The 23,890-nt window shown below is 39.0% G+C and overlaps 1 protein-coding gene across 7 annotated transcripts in view; it reads right to left on the bottom strand.

Moving 5' to 3' along the window:
- The window catches only part of FAM110B (family with sequence similarity 110 member B), a 731,362-nt gene that overhangs the window by 64,998 nt on the left and 642,474 nt on the right, over positions 1–23,890 (bottom strand). The window contains exon 4 of one of the 7 annotated variants that reach the window (XM_044074231.1): positions 23,264–23,366. The exons of the other annotated variants lie outside the window; for them this stretch is intronic. The gene's annotated coding sequence lies outside the window, so the exon portion shown is untranslated. The remainder of the gene's footprint in view (positions 1–23,263; positions 23,367–23,890) is intronic. 7 annotated transcript variants of the gene reach the window in all.

The following is a 23,890-nucleotide window of genomic DNA, read 5'->3' on the forward strand; positions in this document are numbered from 1 at the left end:
TGCATCCCTATCCATGTAATTACTGAAACATGGTTTAAATGTTCAGAAAGTACTAACTCCATAGTTGGGCTTTGTACCTACCATGCCTTCAGATCTGATGGCAACTGTGTCCATATTTGCTAGGCTCCATATCACATCTGGACAGATTCTCAGAGACCTGAAAACTGAACTCATTGACATCAAGATCACAACAAACAAGACTATCAATTTATAGCCATTTACAGGACTCCCTCAATATTCTCTGAAAATCATGTGAGGTTCCTAAATATAGTCGATGAACTCTCCATAAACAATTTCTTAGATTTAATAAATCAAATTTCCCTGGATTAGATTGTTAATAAACCCACTGTAGGATATAATATTCTTGAGCTGGTCCTTATGAATATAGCTTCTTCATAAACTGTCGCACTGTTATCTGCTTCATTGGTTAAGGTTGATCATAAACTAGTAACTTTCATCTTCAAGATCTCTAAATTCTCTGAAATCATTATCTCAGAATTCAGAGATATCAAATCTATTAATCTCATCAAATTCTTTGATAAAGACAGCAACAATGCCATCATTGCCACATCAGGTAGCTTTACAAAGGAGTTTTATGCCATTGTGCCAATTTAGGAAAATTTATAGAGCAGTCCCAGGCATATTTAAATAAAAATATAAATTAAAAACAAACCACCCTGGTAGTCCACTAACAAATAAACTCTACAATAAAAGAAAAATTCCATAAAGTATACAGTAGATCAGAAGATCCTTGTATCAAGGATAATATCTGAAATTTGACTGAAAACTTGAAAAATGCTATTAGGTCTACTAAAGCAGACCACGAACACAGCATCTGAAGCCAAGAGCTACTACAAATCCTTCTTTAGCTACACTAGGAAGCTAATACCCAACACTGCTTCAACTTATTCAAAATGGTACTATCTGCTCTGATCCAGCAAATTCTAGCAACATACTAGCAAATACAGTGCAAAGTTTACCCCAGACATGACTATCCAAAGCCTACTTATCCCTGGATCTCTCAAATACCCCATCCTCACTAAACAACATGTACTTAAGGTGCTTTCCAGGACCAAAATTACATCATGGAACCTGATAATATACCTGGTTGTTTAATAAACAGTCCTACACATGTCCTGGTAGAACCACTCAATAAAGTATTTAACCTGAGTTTAGCCACTGGCTTTATCCCTGAGGTTTGGCATACAGCAGTAGTGATACTACTCCATAAGGGTGACCCTATCACTAGCCCAGGAAATTAAAGGCTCATCAGCCTGAAGAGCCTTAATTGCTAAGTCACAGAACATATTATCACTGACTTGACACACTGATGTCAAAAACTTCAGCAGATTTTACTCTGAGCAGTTTGGCTTTGTCAAGGGTAGATCCATCTTAATTTGCAGGTAGGAGTCTATTCCAGAGGTGGAGAAAGGCAAAGCATGATGAACTTCAGTTAACTTCTTCAAGGAGGTAATACAGGCTGTTGAAAGTGGTCATGCTGTCCATGAGGCATAAACTGACCTGGCCTCCATGCTAGCATAGTTAGTAAGCTTGGCATGTTACAAATAAATCTTTATGTAGTAAGATGGATAGCAAATTGGGTAAAAGACAGAATTCACACTGTGTAGGTGGCAGGTGTCTCATCAGACTTGCAGTCATTAATATGTGGTTTAAAAAATAAGCTAAACTAAATGCAAAATACAAAAATGCAGTATCATCACATTTTATAAACAACCCCTTCCCCACCATATAGCACAGACAATACCTCACTTCAAAATGGGAATGTTGTTAGAGATCTACGAACTAGGATTGATAGTTCCCTCTCCCTTGGTCATCATATAATAACAGTAGTCAGGAAGTCCTTCTGCTTAGTGCAGCTAATTGACAAGAGAACATCATACTGAGCTGTCCCTTACACTTAGCATTGATGAGACCAATTATTAAATACAATGCCCCATTTGGGATGTACCTCACTTGACACATCAAAAACAAGAAGGACTCTGGAGGCTCCTAAAGAAGACCACTGGATTAAAAACTGTAAGCTACCAGAAAAGATGGGAATCATTATCCTTTTATTCAGTGTCTTCTAGACTGCTGAAGGAAGATGTATGCCTTGTCTTCCATAGAGTTACAGACACAGTGGTCCTGGATCTCATGTATCTCAACAAATTAAACAGCATCTCCAATACCAGAACCAGAGATCCAAGTCATAACTAGCATATAATTGAAACATTGTGGAGAGGTAGGTTCATCATGCTTTGCCTTCCCCCACCTCTGTAACAGGCTCCCCCTGCAAATTATGCAGTATGATACACTGTCATCCTTCATACAGAACCTGGATGATTGGATGGGTATTCACAAATTCATTTCAGGCTTCACAGGCCTAACACTCCTCAAGAAAGAGTGGGTATGGCAAAGGATAAATGGTCACAATACTAAGTCACCTTGAATTTTCAGTGATTCCTATGATCAGTGTACAGTCAGACCCGTTTCTTTTTGAAACAGAGAGCCTAGAACACAAAGCTCATGGGACTAGCATCAAGTAAAGCAATTTGCCAGCAAAGCTAAATATAAACAATGAGGTATTGTTTTGTGAAACAATGCCTGCTTAGATTATGGGATACGCTGCCATTCTCAGTTAAACAATGTTAAGTCCCTGTGTACTTGGAGTGGGATGACTGTAGCTGTGTGCCACTCTGTGGGCACGAAGCCTGAGGTGAGTGCTAGACAGGGGTCCAGGAAAGTAAATATTTGTGGTAAGCAATAGTCAGGGAATCATTATGGCTAGGCATGTATAGGCCATAGGGCCAATAGCCTAGTACCTATCTATGAACCTATGAACTATATGGGCAATAAGAAAGACATATATGTGGTTATATCTACCAAGGTTGTGAAAGATTAATATTACATGCATGGATTAATTAAAAATGTCAACTTTGTTATCTTTTGTCTACTGTACTCACTCAGATTGGGGCTATAAATGGTCCCTCTAATCAGTTAACAAAAGAAAATATATAAAAATAAATTAACAGATTGCAAAACTTGTGAACTGTACTGCAGGAGGAAAAAGGTTTTTACAGGTCAGTCTGGGACACCTGGGGATACCTATTTTTCCCCAGCCCCTTGCATTTGCACGTGTGCAATGTCCCTGAGCAGGTCGTATCACCTTTACAGTGAAAGATGGTCCCTGCCATTCAAGCACACAAAAAGGTATGCAGAAAGGGAAGACAGATGATAGAAATGGTATAAGAAATTATGGGTATTCTTGAAAATTCTACTGAACTGCCCAATGGACAGTCATATGATGGGCTACTCTGTTTACATTTAACACTCACTTAAACATAATAACTATTTAAGTACATATGATATCACTCTGAGTTTGCAGCAAAACCCTTTTTGAAAAAAAAATTAGTTTTTATAGCTGCATGCTATACTATGTTACAACATCACATGGCACAATGTTTCAAGAAATCAATTCACATATCTCCACACTTGCGTATTATGTAAAGTCATTTCAGCTGACAGACATTTTAACTAATAATTCCACAATAGAAATATGGCTGGCACTTCCACGCATGAAGGGAAAAAGTACATACAAAGTGTCTTCAATAGGATATTTCAAAATCAGCCTATTTGGAGTTAGGATTCTGAAACTATATTCAGCATTCACACAGTGGCTACGTCCTCTGCTGAATTTTGTTTCTATGTCAGTTTTTAACTAAATTACAACAGCTTAATTAGATATGTTCAAAGGAAGACAAACTGATTTTAATACAGTCTTTTTAAGGACTTCATATTTCTAGTGTACTAATATGCTGAACTGGCTGTTTGTCTACAGAAAAAAATCTGTTCAGAGACAATGGTACAGGACATTATATTCCCAAATTCAAAAACAGCTAGGTTAAACATATTTGAAATTCCACACAGTTTAATGCCATAACAACCTGGGAGGTTATGAAAGACTGTCATGCAAAATGGTAGCCCTTAATGAAGACCCACCCCTTTGGCAACACATTCAGTTTATAGTGACTTGTAAAAGTATGCACAGAAGCTGCTCAGAGGCAGTGCATGCTTTAAGCAAGGCATAATAAGGAAGACACTTCTAAGACTGGCTTAGCACACCAGGTATAAGGTGCTAAGGAGCCCAGTCGATAAATACCAATCACTCAGTAGTACATCATCAGCATTCAGAAATAAATGCCACTACTGCAGTCAGGGCTGGAATGCTTCAGCCCTCCATGTATTGTAATTAAACTGTAGCAAGTGTTTCCTATAGATCGGAAAGAACCTCTTTTTTAGTCTTCAACACAGAGGAGAAGAGGGGTTTTTCTTTTTGTCCTCAGTCCTCAAAGATGAGAACTTTTTTGTCCCTCAGTCCTCAACTCAAAAATCAGTAGCATGCTTAGCCATCAATGAAAGTGAAGAAACCTAGTGGTTAGTTTAAAGAAGTGCAGACACCGATGAGGCTTCCCATATAAGTTACTGAGAAGAGTACTGAAGGATCTTGGATGCAGAAACCTCTCCAGAGGATGAGGCCACAAGAGAGGGAAACTAACTTGCCAGGGCCAAAAGGTTACTATGAGAATATTATTGGACTTATTAGGTCTGTTGTTCTGGATGAATCATTGAATTAATAGGAATGGGAAGGTATAAACTAATACTAAGTTCCAGTTCTGAACTACAGCATCCCCGAGCCAGAACCATGGAAGAATGATGAGGGAAAAATGTTGCTTCATTTGGAGTTGGCCGGGGATGCATAAAGATCACAGCAATGCTTCCTCCAGTGCCAAAAGATTCCCCATGCCTCTAACAAGATTATGTACCATTTGTGCTACATCGGAAGGCATATCAAAGAATTGCCCAGTCTGTGATACAGGTTTTTACCACAAAGCTGTTTGAGAACACAGCACATTCCCATACTTGCATGGCCTCTCATTTGGGGGTTTAGAAGCACGTTCATCCCTGCTTGCACATACAAGATCAAGCCATGTTATCCATGTGAATGGGAAACATTGAAAAGCTTGTAAAGCTAGAAGTACTGCTCTTATATCCAAAACATTTATTGGCAAATTAATCTCTAGTTGTACTCATACTATTTGGAGGACTGTCCTGACAATGCCACACACACGACAGTCAAGGTATCTTTGTTTTTTTTTTTATTATTCTGTTATGAACAGGTGACACAGTGGTGCTGTGTTTGGCACAGTTGATTCACAGTTCCTAATTTTCTGGTTTGTTTCCTGGCTGAGTTGTCTTATGTTGTGCAAGCTGTACATACTCCTGTGTCCATGTTGTTTTTTGACAAGGGCTTCAGTTTCATACTCTGTCCCAAGGGTCTATGTTTAGGTGAAATGTCAATGTTCAAACTGCCACAGCACATTCTGTAAAAGAGTGGTGTTCCATACAGGATTACTTTTAATCCTTTGCTCATTACTTATAGTATCATAGCCTCTAATGTCTTGCAACCCTTAAATAGGTAAATGGATAAAGTAGGTACAGAAAATGCACAAATGGATATTTTTTGGTGTTGTCACTTGTTTGTTTGTTTGTTTTACCTACACAAGTCTTAAAGACTACTTCATTTTGGTGGTCATTTTCACTGACTCTGTATGAAAATCAGATAATTATTTTTCTGTTTCTTTATTTTTTATGGTTTAGCTGTATTTAAGTGACTTAGCTAATTGCATATGTTTACTTTTGGACAGATTATGTGTTTTGTTTTAGGTGTAAGACTGATTTTATTGGCTATCCTAATTATCAGTAATCACCTAATCAATGGTTAAGATGTCAGTGCCCACTGGCTGAATGAAATCTCTTGTGAAGTATATATACTGGTTAAGTATACATACTCACAAAAGTGGGTGCTGCATTAGATCTGCTTCTCTCTTATATACAGCAACTATTTCCTTTAATATGAAAGGTGCTAGATGTACTGCAGTAATGTGTGTGTGTGTGTGCGTGTGTGCGTGTGTGTGTGTGTGCGTGTGTGTGTGTGTGTGTGTGTGTGTGTGTGTGTGTATGTGTTAGGAGAATGTCATTGAATATGACTGTGGTAGATATTTGCAGATAATAATTGAGTGTGTGAGTGTTGTAGTGTGTCAGTGAGTATTTTGTATGTGTGTGTGTGTGTCTGCTATTGGTGTTGTATGGGTGTCACGTGTTGGAGTCAGTGATTAAAAACACAAGAAGTATATGGGTTGCTAATCTGAGTGAGTGGTCAAGTGTGTAGTGTGATGTGGAAGTCGTGTGTTTGAGTGAGTGCCAGCGGGAGATTGCACTTGTCTTGCATACTTCACAAACAGCTACGAATTCCCCAATGTCTTCCTTGAGGAACTGATCCATATTATTCCCTTCCATATGAAATAAAAAGGGTGAGAGCTGTTGTACTGCCTTTAACATCATGGCTATTGCTTTGAGATGCTACTGTGTACTGTAACCTAGATATCAAAGAAGAAGTTCCGGTGTTTTTACGAGTAATTAGAACAGAATCAATTTTTCAGGGTAGGGAGTAACATTCAAATGTTAACTATCAAAATAATTAACTTTTTCATTATTACAGGTTCCAATGATTTTACCATACTTTGCACACTGTTCTCTTTGTTTAGCATATTAATCTATCTCTCTCTCTCTCTCTCTCTCTATATATATATATATATATATATGTATATATGAACTAAAGTCAGTTATTAATTTGAAACAGCTATAAAGATAGTTGCATACAGCCTGTCTGATGTGATACTGTAGTCAAGCTCTCTGTATTTAAGGCTTACACTGACTACCACCCGTTGTTAACACACTAGAGTACAGCCTGTCTGATGCAGCTACTGCGTTGACAGCTTAGCAAATTCTGCTTTGAATGTAAGTTCCATCATAAACTATAACAATCTTGCTGCCATTTCAAGATGTACAATTGACCTTGTTAATGATTACTGGACTGCTGATCTTCAGCAGTGTAAAACTTGTCATCTACAGTCTGCCATTTTAAACATTAAAAAGGTTAGAAGTAAAGTTCAACAACAAATTAAGTATTGTAGGTGTATAGCCACATATTTAATATCAGCTATGTTCTGTGCTTTATATTTTTCTTAATATTTCAAGATGGCTTTGTGTTATAAACATGCTGTTTTGTCAGTCAAGCAAGTAAAAGCTGGCTACTAGAGCTTAACTGAGTAGCTAATAAATGTAAAAGAAACTTTCTCAGTAACAATCATAAAGACCTTAATTTTTTCTTTTAAATTACTGCAGTGTAGGTCAGACAACTTGAATAAGTATATAATTACAAAGATAAAACATATGACACAAACTACAGCAAATTGCAGTGCAAATCATTGTATCTTACGATGAAACAAAGAAGAAACATTCAGCAAGAGGCTTGCCTTAAGCCATACATATTTCACTATGTCATGTATCAATGACTGTGGCAGCAGGCACTTGGTTCTCAGATGAGAAAGAAATCGATCAGACATTGCATCTAATTAGCTTTTTAAAAAAAGTACAGACATATCAAAAATGATAGGGTAATGACTCATCAGTCAGAAGAAGAAGGATGGTCTGAATACTTTTGAATCACCAGTATTTCTAGCTAGGCCACAATCAGCCACCCAAAGCTTTTGCCCACTCAAGCTCTTCCCTGTAGATAGCTGCCATTACCCTTTTACAGGCAGGCCTTTATGCTATCACTGTAGGGTGCTTTCTTATTTTGTTAAATAAACATCCTGCACTGGAATCCGATTATAGACTGTAACAGGACTAGTTTTCATGTCAACTAGAATGATTTTCTCTTTCCTGTCTCCACTCACAACTTTTCTAGAGAACAGGTATTGCTATACTGTATGTATTGCTAACAGTGATGCACAGGGTATTTTGAATTATTGCATATATAAATATATAAACCACCAACCCTCATCACAAAAAAAGACTTACAGGATATTTGGCCTCTCAAACATGGACTACATCTAAGTAAACAGGTGTAAGGTCAATTCAGAGGACTGATTGTCTATACTCAAACAAAAGTCTTTAACAGTACCGTTACCTTACTAGCTTCATGTAACAATTTAATACAGTAACTTGTGAATTAATATTCTATCTCCAGTCACTGGAAAACAAAAAAATGAAACTGGAAAAGTGGGAAAAGTGTTTTATTTTGTTTTCAAATAAGTTAAGGGACTACCATGGTTGGAAAAAAAAAAGTTTTTATTATATCTTGATTTTTGTACTTTTATCAATGCTCGTGTAACAATCTAAGCATTTAGATTAGTTTATATTCTTCCACTATAAAAGAATCTATGACAGAAAATACTAATGTGATTTTGTTTTTCACCAAGGCCTCTTTCTCCCACAATGTACTCTGTGTCCTCACACTTTTAACACTATGTTGCCCTTTCTCTCATTTCAGGCTTTTCTCTCCATTGACTTAGACTGGGATTATTTCTCAGGCTGTGTGAGGAAGAATGTCCATATCATAGGATCATAGGATCATATGAGGTTAGTAGGCTAAGGGCCCCAGGACCCTTACAAGCCTAGCTATGTTCAATCCATGTTCCCAAGGATGTCTGGTTCAAGCAGACACTAAAACCAGCATATATTGCCCCTATTCAAGAGGGACACAAGTGGAACCCTGAGGTGAAATTCTGGTTACCCATCCATTCATCCAAATTATGCTTAAATACAGCCAATGAAGGGCTTTGTTTAACATGAATAGGAAGCTTGTTCCAAAGGTGGGGCAACCTCTGTGAAGCAAATATGTCTCTCCAGCAAGTTCTGTTGATGTCACATATCAGGTTAAGACCTTTTGAGTGATTAACCCGTGTGCCATTTGACTTGCGAATGTGCAGCATTTCCATTAAAGCTGGGCCAGAGATTGTTCTATACTCAAGGCACGGGTCGCCTCTGAGCAGTCTGTATGACACAAAGTAAAGTGAAAATGATTTCAGTCTGTCTGTATAAGACAGATTTTGAAGACCCTGAATTTTCGTTGTAAGGAACCTTTGTGGTCTCTCCAACTGCTGCAGGTGTTTGGAAAGGAGCATACCAAAGGGAGCATTGTACTCTGTTATTGGCCTGATGAGGGAAGAGTACAGGGGGGGGGTTATAACTTTTTTTTCAGAGGCAATGCCCTTACTTATGAGATGAGCAATATAAAATGCCCTTCTTACCACTGTGGAGACATGGTGATCAAAGTTAAGGTTGCTGTCGACCTGTGTGCCCACATCTCTCACCACTGATTGTGTGTTAAGGGTATTGCTACTGATGTGGTAGTTTGCAGTAACATCACCCTTGTTGAAGGTGATGATAATGCATTTTTTTTGCATTAAGTTTAAGACCATGACTTTGGCACCAGTCATTAGCCTGCATAAGACCTTCTTGCAGGATGTTGACATTGCAAGTGGTTTCAATGACTGCTCCCAGTTTGCAGTCATCAGCAAACTTTATCAGCCACAGTCCTTTAGTTTTGGCCTGTACTTTGCAGAAGTAGATTCTTAACAGTAGGGATCCCAAAACCGATCCCTGTCGAACACCTCTGATTATAAGTCTGCTGGATGAGGTGGAGGCCCCTATTTTGACCGTACGAGTTCTGTCAGTGAGACAGTTTACAACCCACTTGACAATATATGGGTTGATACCCAGTTGGGTACGTTTATCAATGATGCCTGAGTGGGGGATTGTGTCAAAGGCCTTGGTCTAGGTAGACTGTATGCACAGATTTGCCCTGGTCTAGCGCTTTGGTGACTGACTTGAAGAAGTCCACCAAGTTTAACAGGGATGATCTCCCCTTGACAAAGCCAAACTATGTGGGGTCGAGTGTTTGGAGATTTCCTATATCTTTGTTAATAAGGTCCATGATGATTTGCTCCATGGCCTTGCAGATAAGGCTGGTCAGGCTAATGAGTCTATAGTTCATGGGGTCCTTGGATGCACCCCCTTTGTGCAAAGGGATGAAGGTAGCTGTTTTCCATTCTGCTGGGAATGAAGCTAGTACTTAGGCTGTGATTGAAAAGTGTGCCCAATGGTGATGCTAATTCCTGTTTTAAGGCATGTAGAACACAGCTGGAATGTTGCTTGGTCCCACAGAAGCTGTGTTTTTGGCCTTGGAGAGGCCATTTAAGGCCTGCTCCTCAGAGGTACTAGATGGTGGAGAGGTGTTAGGGATGCTTTGGGGTATATGTGTTGGGGACAGGGAAGTGAAGTTTTCACTTAATCTGTCAGCCAGCAGGTTTGCTATATCCACAGGTTCTGTATATGTAGTACCATTACCTAGGAGTTCAGTGCAAATCTGGGCCTTAACTTTGAGGTTACGGATGTAATTAAAAAAAATGCCTTGTGGTTATCCTTAGTTAGGGATACTAATTTGGATTTGTAGTTAGCTTTGGAGGACTTCACTAGGAGTCTTATTTGCTTAAGTTGAGGAGGGAGTATTTCCAGATTTGAGACTGTTCCTTCCTACTCTTAGACAGTGATTTCTTTCTCTTATTGTATAGTCTATTAATGGCAGTTGTCCACCAGGCAGGTTTGCTTTTCTTTGAAGATCTTGCTTTGGTTCCATCAGGTATGGCAGAGTCACTATAATTGTACAGGTGCTCCTACAAAGCATTGGTGTATAACTCAGCATAGGTGTCTGTTCCATCAGTGGGGGGAGGGCGTACGAAGCTACTTATGCTGCCACGGAAGAGGTTGGAACTGGCATTGGATACGTTTTTTAGTTTAGTTGTTGCTGGGGGGTTCTTGTGTTACAGTTACTTTTACTGAGACTGATTTGTGGTCAGATCTCACCAGGGATGGTCACATGCTGGGGGTGGTACAGTGGTCCCCCATGTTAGTGAGCACAAGCTCCAGCATATTTGAGCCCATTGTGGGTGTGTCAACCATCTGGTTCAGGGTACTGGAGTTAACGGAGTCCAAGAACCTTTGAGCAAGTGAGTTAGAACACGTATAATTTATCCAGTCAATGGATGGGTAATTAAAGTCACCAAAAACCAGGGTGTTTAGTTGTATCTTGATTGACTCAAGTTGATCCATGTAGGTCAAGTGGATGTCCCGAATCATGGAGGGGGTCCTATAGCTGGCAATGACCTGAAGAGGGGTCTTACCTATAGTCAACTGCACCTGAAGTAAGTGAAGGGAATCTTGCTGTTTAACAAATCTAGAGGTGCATTTATCTTTAATGCCTATTGATACACCACCTACTTTAGTTCTCACCTCTTCAGTCTCTGGTCAACATGTGGAAGAAAATGTAAACTTGTATAGCTGGGGTACTCTATGGAGCCTTAAACCATGTCTTAGTGACTGCACATATGTCAGCATCTTCCCAAGGTCAGGACTGCTTTCAGTGAGTGCAGTTTCTGGTTTAGACTCCTAGCATTTGGCAGCATAACCTTGAGGTTGTTTTTAGTAGGTATTTGTACATCAGGAATTTTGTTCTTGTGACATTGCCTAAAAAAGGACACTATGGGGATGGCAAGAGCCTTATCCAGTAACTGAAATCCCAGGACTGACAGATGAAGATCATCTCTGGCAAAGCATCAAGGTCTGTTGACCATATCATCCCATGCTGACAGATACTGGATCCCCTTTGAATGACACCAGAAACTAAGCCAATTGTTGAAGTCAATCATTTTTGTTTGCACTGGGGTATCATCCTAGGTGAAGGTAAAATTCTGTTTAAGGCTAGGGACATACCTGTCTGAGACACATAATCAGACAGCTCAGTCATGTCTCTCTTCATATAGTCCAGTGAGGTATGTCACAAGTCGTTCACACCAACATGGACTAAGACAGAGTCATAACAGTGCCTGTTGTTGACATACTTGAGTGTGTGTGTGATGTGGAGGATCCTGGCACCTGACAGACAGCTGATTGTGACTTTTTCCTTATCCAACCTGGTGAGAGGGACATCTGTGTGTCTCACATTTGAGCTTTGTATGACTGAGATGTTTGTTTTTGTGTTATGCCTAAGGAGCTTGACTGGTGAGACACTGGTGTGTGATATATTATGTGTACTATGTTCTGAAGAGGATGTATTATGTGAATCATGCTTGTGTTTATGTTTGGGATATCTCTGATGTTTAGGTAAGCTTCTGGTAAGGACCTCTGCATATGTAGGTTTCTGTGTTGTTGGTTTGGTAGGTGCAGGAGGTGAAGTGTGCATGCTGACAACCTGCTTACTATCAGATGAACTGACTGGTGAGCAAGAGAGCCTAGAGTCTGGTCTCTCACATAATGAATTTGTGTGGACTAGAAGAAGTGGGCTGTCAGTGTACATGAGGCAATTGCTACATTTCCTCAGGATGCCCATGTTGTCTGTTAGGTAAGATGATGTGGTCAGAAAACAGGGAGAGGACAGGAAGGACCAGGTAAAGTAGATGACTGAAGAAATGGACAAAAAACACAAAGGACTAGTGGGTAGGATCCATGTTGTTACTGCAGGAGCTTCACTGAATGTATCACCTGTCAGTGAGAGACAAACACAAAAACTCACCAATTGAATACCAGCAGAGTGCTAAGAGAAAATTTGCAGGCAGAAATGCAATGGTGTCCACCGCTGCTCAGCAGTGTGCAATGCGCAAATAAATGCAAACCTGTGCAAACACGGTGCTTATGTAGCAAATGAGAGCAAACTGATTTAAACAAGCCAACCAATAAAAAAGCTCAAAACCGAGCCCTGTTCCAGCAACCTTCAATCAGATGAGTTCTAACTGCACACTCCTGCCACTAGGGTGCAGTTGAACCCTCTCCAACAAAATATGGCCTGGTTTAGTGCTCAAGTTATGGATAAAAACAGAACTAGATTCAACAGGTCTGAATCTAGTCTATGCTACAGCAAACAAAGTGCAACAATTTCAGAAAAAAAAACATGAAGCATGATAGGTAGGATGCTTGACCCTACATTCATGGCTGGCATAGGTTCATAGGTAAGTACTAGGTTAGCTGGCCTTGCGAACCATTTTAAGCCTAGACAATTTCCCTTTTCATGCTCATATTAACCTATCCCATTTGGTTAGAGATTGGCGTTACCTATACAATAGCTGATAATTATACATTACCCTTAATGAGAATAACTGGAATCATACCATTAATAATTTGAGGGGACCCATGCATGAGATCAAGTATTTAGGAGCTGACTCTGTGTAGGGGGCAGTCCTGGGGTAAATTTTCTTTTTTAAATCCACAAATCCAAGATGTGCTTGAATATGGTCAGGGATGAGCTTTATTTTACATGGATTGGGAACCTGCTCCAGAGCAGCAGTGTTATCTGCAAGATAAACGTGTCCCTCCAAAGCATTCTGATGATGTTGCAGAAGAGTATTAGATCCCTAAACCAAGTATTTCTGATGCAATTTGACTTGGTGATATGCAGTAAATCCATTAGTATTGGATTGCAGGATACCTTGCATGCCAGACATAGAACAACTCTTAGCAGTCTGTAGGATACAGAGTATAGTGACAGGACTTTGATTTAGTTAGTATTTGTGATGAATTGTTATTACTATTTTTTGTCGCTTCCTAAATGGACTTTTATGGGTACTTTCTTGTTACAGCTATTGACAGTTGCTAAAGTGAAGGTAACTGCAAGCAGGTACATACTCCATAGTGAAGAGTCACCTCCCCCACTCACTGATATTGTCAGCCATGAGTCTAGGGTCAAGCATCATCCCTGTAATGCTTCAGCTGCACAATCCAATATGATAGATAACACAATTTGATCCGCAAATATATAAAAACACTGTGACGCCTAAACACTGTGTCCTGTAATGATAAAAAGAAGCAAAGCAATTCTTCAAATACCATGACAGGTGGACTTTTCCTGTGTTAAAAGTCAGAAATATAAGGTGCAAAACAATGCAGCATCCAGAAAGAGATATTCCTAAAAAAACTGTTAATGCAACATGTAATGCAAATCTTAGAGCTACTACAACCATAAAGGAAGATACAGTTTGTATCTACTGATGTAGACAACATTTTTTAGACAGAAAACTATACTCTCGGATGAAGCCAAACTGATATTGATATGTACCAGTCACAGAGCCATAGTTTATTAAATGAACATAAGGCTTAATGGCCAGTGAGAAACTTTTGTGCCCAGGATCCCATACTGGATACAGATGCTTAATTAGTCATCTAGATCCTTCTTGGAAGTATGGATTGAGGGATGCAGATTAACTCATAAGGGGATTAATGCCATTGGTGTGGGAATCTCAGAGATATGAGCATGTCATGTTTCATGGTACAACTGCTAACTTTTTTTTTCTAAGAAAGAGTGTCCTCTTGTGTTCAGATCTCTAGGATGATATTTCAGAAAAAGGATTTCAAACAGTAAAGGGTGGACTAATGTTCCTTATGTTAGAGTCAGGTACAACTAGTCTCATCGAAGAATTTGATAAGATAGCCCAAAGATAAATAGCTGTATTCTATAGCTGATCTAAAAAGAGCTGTATACAGAAGGTTAATTACTTCTGGTAGGGCTCTCAACCTCATGGAGAATCAACTAGACAACTCCATATGTTTTGCAAATGGTAGTAGTCACAACGGTATTAAATTGAAGATCTAATTTGTATCTTCTTCTTTCGCCTTTTACCGGTTAGGGGTTGCCACAGTGGATTGTCAGTGGAGTTTTACAGTGTCGAGTTGCCAGCCAGGCGTCCAACCTTCCACAGAAGGCACACACATGCACACACTCACACCTAGGGCCAATTTAGAGTGTCCAATCCACCTACAGCATGTCTTTGGGATGTGGGAGGAAACCAGAGCACCTGGAGGAAACCCATGCGACCACAGGGAGGGCATGCAGACTTAGCACAGAAGGCACCCCAGCCGAGGATCGAACCAGAGATCCTCTTGCTGTGAGGCAGCAACACTAACCGCTGCACCACTGCAGCTGTCCAAAGATCTAATTTGTATAAAGATTTTATATTTTTTTATTAAGTGGTCAACATTTAGTTGTGGCCAATCAGCTGTATAGCTGGCTGGGTGTGCTGGCAAATGCTAGCATGCTGCATGTTTTCACAATGAAGGCAAGATTATTTCTCCTGCACTTTTTTTGTACAATGTTAAGTCTCCTTTGAAGGGAGATGTGTGTGTAGGGTTAAGGATTATACTCTCAATTTTGTAGTCATCTTCATATTTCACGAGTGAGATAATGGAGTCAGTTTCAATACATGAGGAAAAGATGCCAAAAAAGAACAGACCCAGTTCAGAGTCTGAGGGGCTCCAGTGACAAAACGAGACTGTGAGAATGGGGGTCTTCCTTCTATTTTTACTTACTGTACATAACCATGTAGCAGATTGAGGATCCAAGATATTATAGCTTCACTTACCTTTAGATTCCTGAGTTTATATGTAATTTCATCAAAGGATACAGTATTGAATGCTTTAGCTGCATGAACAGATATATAACTTTTCTCCAAGGAAGCAGTAACACTCTCAAAAAAGAAAAAAAAAAAAAACAAAAAAAAAAAACACAAGGTTAAGCACACACAATCTACTTTTGACAAAAGCATACTGGGTGTCTGCTTGAATAAGAATTTTATGTTGCTTCTCTCCTTCACCATGCATAACATGCTTGTGAGGTTGAGCAGTTAGTAATTACTGGGGTCTGTGGAAGGGCTACGGTCCTCCTTGTGGACTGAAGCTAAAACAGTCTGCTTCCAGATGTCACCCTTGTGGACTGAAGCTACAACACCTGCTTTTAGATGTCAGGGATGTAGGCAGTTTCTGAAATTTTACTAAAATGACTAAGTGGATGCACTGGGCTATATATGAATGCATAAATTAAGCTTCCTGACTTCTCAACCGGTCAAAAGGACCTGATATTTCTGACCTTACTAAGGACAGAGGTGAAGATTTTGAATGTCATTTTGGGTGAGATCATTTTATTGTATAGGGAGGATGAGTGGATGGGGTTATCTTCTGCTATCTCTATCACATCAATATTTTTCTAGAATACAACATTTTTGTTAATCACTTTTCAGACATGGTTACATAAGGTCTCACTACTGTCACCTATAATGATGACAGTTTTTACCGTGAATTAAGCTTTCCTTCATTGCATGTATCTAGTATACAAAACTTGTGCATTAAACATTGTTATCACAGTGAGGGTTTGCATGTATTTGTTAATTATTATTCTACACATTAGGTATTCCTAAAAGTGATCAGCTGCATGAGTTTTCCTGGTTCTAACTGTAAGAATAATCAAAATTTCATCCCACTTAGAAACTGAATAAAGAATATAAATGCCACTACCCACAACAGATCAATATGTTCTTACTTGTGGTAGTGAAAGACTACAAGTCAGACATGAGACATGCTTCCTGTGGAAATCTTTGGTAATATAACAAGCAGTGAAGGCCTTTAATTATCATTGCAGGAATCTTTTGGATCTCCTCCAATTGCAGCACATGGTATGCAAATAGGCTGTAGAACAGGGTGCTGTATTCTATAACTGATCTGAGAAGAGCTTTATACAGACTCAGGAATCTAAATGGATCCTCAATCTGCTACATGGTTATGTACAGTAGGTAAAAATAGGAGGAAGACCCCCATTCTCACAGTCTCGTTTTGCCACTGGAGCCCCTCAGGCTCTGAACAGGGTGACATCTGGAAGCAGACCGTTTTAGCTTCAGTCCACAAGGGAGGCACGTAGCCCTTCCACAGACTCCAGTAATTACTGACTGGTCAGCCTCACAAGCATTAACACTGAATACAAATTAGCAAATACTGTAGATGATGACAAGGGCTTTCACTGCATGATTTTAGTCTCTGCTTACAGTTTTGACCTGATGTAGTACCTCATTATTGTTCTAGTCATTTCCTACTGCAGTTCTATAGGCCTCCTGAACTTTGTAGCGCCCCAAAGGATGATGCAATGAACTCACAGCGGGGGAGACTGGATGAATGCATTACCTTCTCATGGACATTACAACTGAATGTGCCAATTCTACAAATGCCATCTGAAGAATTCCGCAACTTTTTGCCACTGTTCTACTTGCTTAATTTAGGTGTGAATGGTATATCTTTATCCTTTGCACCTTCCATAATCCCATGAGATCATTCATTTTTGTGATTTCCATATATTAAGCCTTATAAGAGGTCCAGAAGCGTGTGCTCAGTATATGAGTGCCAGCCCTGTGGGACATCATTTGAAGTGGCAGTACAGTTCCAGTAACAAAAGGCAAAGCAAAAGCCAACAAAGTCTAGTATCAAACCACACTACTCTACAGAAAGAACCACAGGGCTGTCCTATAAATATCCACAACCATAAAGGACATTTCCAAATGATTTAATATTTTAAAAGAATGAGGCCAAAACCATGCAGGCATGACAACAGCCCACATGTTTCACTTCATTTATGTTAGTATTTTAGAAGGCCTCAGGTTGTAACTCAACTACGTAGCATTATCATCATTTTCTTCTTTGTTTTTTTCTAGCACTATCTTGAAAGTTTTCACGGTGCAAATATTATACCAGATTTCAACAACAGTTTTCATTCAGACAGTGCATCAATCTCCAATCCTCAAAATATTTTCGAGTCACATAACACATGACTGAAATTGCAGCTGATGAATGCTGCTCACTAAATACAGAAATGTAAACTATGCTGAAGATGCAGCCAGAGGCAGAGAGTCTCAAACAAGTAGTGCCAGGCCATTTAAGAAATCATGCTTCAAAACACCTTCTAGCAAACTGAAAGAAACATAAAATATATAAAAGATAAAAGATAATGGTTGAAAGTTCTAAAACCCAAATGACTTCTGAGTATAACACTGCACATGTATTACTATTATGCACTTATATCAGATGCAAAGCTGACAAAATGTCAAAAGACACCTTGGGGTCCAAGGTCCGAAGGTATAAATATTTATGTAACAGAAGCAGCCTACAGCTACATATTCAGCAAGAAAAAAATGAAAGTTCTATGGGACCCCCAAGGTGGACAATCTCATTTAACAAACACTAATAAATAAGTATATAAATAAGAAAGTGTGTAAACAAATACATTTTTGAAAGAAAATGAATGCATTTTGTACAACATATAAGAAATAGTTGATATTTTATTAAAAATATTCCTACAGACTTGCACACAAGTTAGAATTTCTGTTAAACTACAGAAACAAAGGAACGTTATTTTACAGCAACTCTCCAAAACCCAATGCAGCAGTGCAGGTTATTTTGAAACTCACTCACAAATGGTAGACTTGGTCCAGACCACCCTCCCTCCTACCAAAGTTAAAGAAATTAAGCCCTACAAAATAAATCCTCACTCTCCCACCAGGGGTCACTGTTCCTTTCATATATCATGACTATGCTTTCTGTAACATTTAATTTTGAAAATGTCCTGGTTTGTAGTTTTTGTTTCAGTCACATGGTACTGTGCATGTGGGAAATTAAGTTTTGCTCAGCAGTCACACGGTGGGACAGCCCATGCAGAACAGTGAACATTCATGCTGCATATGCATATTGTCTGTTATTTTTTCTGTTTGTGATATTAATGTCAAGAATAATTAAGATGTATTGTACTGCAGTAACTGATACTAGACCATCTGCTACATTTGTTTGAATTGTGCCTTTAATACTTGAGAGAGCTTTACACAGAAGGGCTGCTTCTTTTTATTTAAAACGAAAATATTACATTCCTTCATCAAGCATCCTTCAAGTGTTGTTTAAGGCATGTTTCTCTCTCTCTTTGTATACTCAAAGTATTAAGGTTAAAGTTCAGTAGTACACATATTGCCATTAGTTTAATCATGCCTTTCTGCCAAATTTGTTTGAGATTTCATTTGATGAGGAGGCTAGCAACCCAACCACTTCCTATGGCTTTTAAAAGATATATTGCTGGCTTGCACCTGCTTCTGAATTTGTAGTTTATATATGTATTGTTTTAACATTATACTGCTAATGTTCATATACATGTGTTGTCAGGAGTAACTTACAGATTCAGCATTTCAGCAGGCTAAACTGCATTTGTTTCTAAATGAGTAAATCAGCATGCTTTTGCACTTCAGTAGGAGTTCTGCTTGAACACATCCAATCAGAACAACAGATTAAGCAATATGGTTATCCAGACTGGAGCTAATCATGCATGATTTACTCTCCATTGTTTAATTAAGCAATAACTGATGATGTGGTGTGGTATATTGAAAATTTACCCATGGTTTGTGTGGTTTAATCACAAGGGTGAAGCCCGAGTGATTAAATAAAGCCAAGCGAGGGTAAATTTCAATATACCACAACCACAGAGTGAGTTATTGCTATTATTCAATTACATTATTTAAGAAAAAAAAAACGTACTTTTCTTAAATAATGTCTTTGTATAATGGCACATTACTGTTCTTCCCCTGGTTGTGGTACACTGCTTCCTTGTTTTGATGTAATGAGCATGCGTATGGGACTTGCATCCCACGCATACCCAATACATCAATCCTTTGAAACGGAAACAACAGAGGAAAGAAAGTCTCCGTTGCTCCATTTTTTTTCTTTTTTTTTTTATTTGTTAAAAATAAATGTTTTGAACATTTTATATCAACGGAAAAAAGTCCGGGCAACCGGACCTTTTTCCATTAGTATATTGTGGGATTTACAACGGGCAAGCTGGCCAATCATGATGCACATTTTGTAATATTAATGGGGGTCATTGTATAATTAAACAATAATCCAGAGTACGGCTGTGTATTATAGTTGTGTGCACTCCTGACTGTTGTTTCCAAAGAAGCAAAAAACTCTGACCACAAGGGAGTAATTTTCACTGCAATCTACACCAGTATGTTAAGGACTATTGTGATTAAACCATGGTATATGTGGTGCAGTAAACTGTTTTTCTTCTTCAAAAGCATTAAAGAGCAAAAAAGACAGAACTGTAGTCTCTTCATACAGGATGATAGCAAGCTGTGTTTAGATTGTTTTTAAGGTTTCATTACATATTTTGTTAATTTTATGTCTGAAAAACTTAACTGAAGTATATTTTTTTAAATTTTCATTTAATGATGTTGCTTAGGAAGACTTCTGACATGAAACTGCATTGTAATTAGACAGCATGATTCCTGTCAGCTGTGCAAAATGTCTGTTTTTGAAGACATGGGAGATGTTATAAAAAAGTCTATAAAGTAACTGAATGAAGACATTTCTGGTAATTCTTACTGCTGGTACTGTGAGCCAATGGTGGCCTTTTGTGTAGCCATTTTGGTGGACATCATTAAGGAAGTCATGCACACTAGAATGCGCAGTGAACCATGGAAAAGTCTGGCATCAGTATGTGCCACGGTGGCTTAATTAACAGCAGAAATACAACCACCTAAAGATATATTTCAGGGAAAGCTATTCTCAGATTGCAGTTAAGATAACTGTTGTTTAAACTGGATCTTATTTTTCAGACTGCTGAACCCCCTACCCCCCCAAAATAAAAACATCTTTATACAAAAATCTTTCACAGCCTGAAGCACATCACAATTGTGAAATATTTACTTTTGGGTCTCCTGAACTGTTTTCACTTAACTTATTTCTGTCAGAACAATCTGTGCTGATGAATTCTGTTTGCCTGGGTCTGGCTTTAGGAATAATCCTCTTTTAACTATGACCTTGTCATAGGTTCATAGGTGTGTGTGCACTAGGCCAATGGCCCTGGAGCCTTTATAAGCCTAGCCCAAAAAAATTGCCCAGGCACCATGCCACCCGATGTTAGTTCACAGTGCCCCTAACCAGCAGGGCAACTGGAGTGATCCCTGGGGTGAACTTTCTGCTACCCATTCACTTGTCAAGATTTCTCTTGAAGAGGGCCAGTGAGGTGCTCTGCTTGACATAAATGGGAAGCTTATTCCAGAGTATGGGTAGTCTTTGGGAGATGAACCTGTCCCTCCAGCATGTTCTGTTAATTGTGGTAATGAGGTAGTGATCTCTGGAGCATGTGGCGCTGGGGGATTGGGATTTCTTTAGGTGTAGCATTTCAAATAAGGCTGGGTCGGACATGGCTTTGTAAGTCAAGAAGAGATCACCACTAAGTAGATGAAAAGAGACTGAGAACAGCTGAAGTTTCTTGAGTCTGTCTATGTAGGACATGTGTTTAAGGCCTAGGATCCTTTTTTTGAGGTACTTTTGTGGCCTCTCCCAGCTGTTGTAGGTGACTGGTCAGGTACATGCCAAATGGGGTGTTGTATTCGATGATTGGTCTAATGAGGGATGAGTAGAGAGGGATGATGTCCTCTTTCTTCCTGGATGCGAAACCTTTGGCTATAAGATGTGCCATGTAGAAGGACTTTCTGACTACAGTGGCAATGTGGTGGTCAAAAGTGAGGTGGCTGTCGACCTGAGTGCCCAGATCTTTTATGGCCTCTTCAGTTTTCAGTGGGCTCCCATCAATGTGGTAATTTGTGGGAACTGATTTTTTTCCAAATGGGATGATAACGCATTTTTTTGGCATTAAGCTTCAGTCTTTGGTTCCAACACCATTCATTGGTCTCAGAGAGGCCCTTTTTTAGGATGTCTGTGTCACATGGGGAGTTGATAATGACTCCTAGCTTGCAGTCATCAGCAAACTTGGTCAATCAGAGTCCTTCTGTGTTGGCATGGACTTCTGAGAAGTAGATGCCAAACAGGAGAGGGCCCAGGACCAAGACCTGTGGGACTCCACTCATGATTGGTTGACAGTCTGACTTGGAATCTGCAACTTTCACTCTGTGGGTCCTGTCTGTGAACCAATTTGCAACCCATCCAGTGATGTAAGGACTGATGCCTAGCTTGGTGAGTTTATCAATGATACCTGTGTGGGGAATAGTATCAAAGGCCTTGGCCAGGTCAAGGTAAGCTGTATGCACTGCCTTACCCTGTCATTAGTCATTACTGAAACAGGAGCAAAGAAAACACACAACACTGACATTGGTATTTAACTATGCCACCCAGACTATAAAGAAAACAAATCTCTAGTGCCCACATGGTATAGTGACACATTTTGCTCACTTATACTGATCACTTTACGTTTCTCAAGACCACTGGTCAGTTGACCTGTCATGGTGGAAAAAAATCAATGGGATCATTAAACACAGCAGCTGAAGAATTAATTACAGTTCATAGAAAAACACCCGGATGAGTACAGGCCATCAACACAAAGAACTAATTTATAATTCTACAGCAACCATTACAAATAATATGTTACAAGTCTACAGTGATCACAGGCAAAAAATAAGCAAAGTCAATATTAACAATATTAACAATCCACAAGTAAAATGAGACATACTACACTATCAACTCATGCAGGCTTTCTACTCCCTAAATATGGCACTATCCAGTCAAATGGCAAAACAGTACAGCAGAAAAAACAGAAACTAATTTCATTTTGTGATTATAAATGGTGCAACAGCAAGCTACAGAAGGTGTTTAAAACTTGATAGTGCTTTTGATATATCTTTACTGAAGACACCTGCATTTGTGGAGAGAATTGGCATCATCAGACGCATCGTGGTTTCCTAACACTTCAGGATCCTATTAAAATGCACATCTACATACAGTACTATATTTCCCACCATCTTATTCTGTACTTTGTAACTGCATAGTCAGTATTCCTTCCATAAAGATGTCTTTATAAAACTACCAGTTCACAATGCTACTCTGTCAACTCACTGTCCTTAGTCATTTTACAAGGCTCCATACCTGCTGTGTTAAGAAATGTCCTGCTGAGAAAAGTGCAATGATGTAACCCTTTTTTGCAAAAGACTAGATAAGAAGGTCATGTCACAGCACTACAATAAATGATTCATGTAACTTAAACTAAAATAAGAGAAAGCTTATATTAGTAATTCAAACATATGTTCTTTCTTTCTTTCTTTCGCGTCTGCTTTTTTCTCAAAAGTCATCTTTTGAGTCCTTGCTATGGTATATCACTGAGCTTCTCATTTGAGACCTACAGAGACATAGCACTGATGAAATGGCCACATTAACAGTGTACTCCTTCATAGCATAAATAGAATTTAGAGTCCTAAGTGTAAACGTCTCAAGAGACTTATTCCACAGAAACTCTGATCAAAATAGAGACAGATATCTATGATTCCCAATCATCAGTAAGACATATTTTAAACAGGACTGAAAAACTATTAATAAATAAAATGAAAGGCTATAGTGGCAAACTTTGAAATAATACTAAACTGACAAGAAGCAAGGCTGAAAGAAAAAAATATGCACATGCTCATCAAAAGAGGTATAAGCAGGATAATGGAATGGAATAATATTTTTAAGCATTACAAAATATTAAAATCTTGATAACTCTGGCAAAGGAAAAACATACGTATGATTCCAGTCAGTAATCCAGTTAATGCGTTCACTGCCAGTGTAGATGAGAATTGTGAATCCATAGCTCTCAACTTCTTTGTTCAAGAATCAGGACAAAGCTAAAAAGAATGGGAGAGGGGTACTGTCTATTACATCTATTATGATTTAACAAGCTAATCTCCTAGTTGTATTCAGTAAATTTATCATTTTGACTACTGTAAATCCAAATTTGATCCTCTCTCAATAACCTAGGATGAAAAAGAACTTCTTTAAACACTATTCATGTTTTAAGTATTTGCACTGAAATGCCTCTGCACTAGCCTAGTAATCAAGGAGCTTCAATCCTCACCACTAGCACCAGTGAGGGACATACACATTGGGAGGATGACAAGTACACACACAGTAAAGTACAATTTCTCTTAAGAGCACAGAGAGATCACAGTCAGTCTGGGGCTGGTTTCCCCCTCCTTCTCCAGATCCCCAATAAGACTCCCCACTGGCACAGCTATAGGGTAAAGATCTCAGCCGAGTGGTCAAGCCAAAACCTCCAGCACCCTCTCTGTCTAACTAGTGCTTCGTGTCCCTGCCCAAGTAGCTGACGCATACACTTTGAGATTTGAGTTATATACAAACATACACACAC

The sequence above is a fragment of the Protopterus annectens genome, chromosome 6.part0 (assembly GCF_019279795.1).
Source record: "Protopterus annectens isolate FY-2018-M chromosome 6.part0, PAN1.0, whole genome shotgun sequence".
NCBI lineage: Eukaryota > Metazoa > Chordata > Ceratodontiformes > Protopteridae > Protopterus > Protopterus annectens.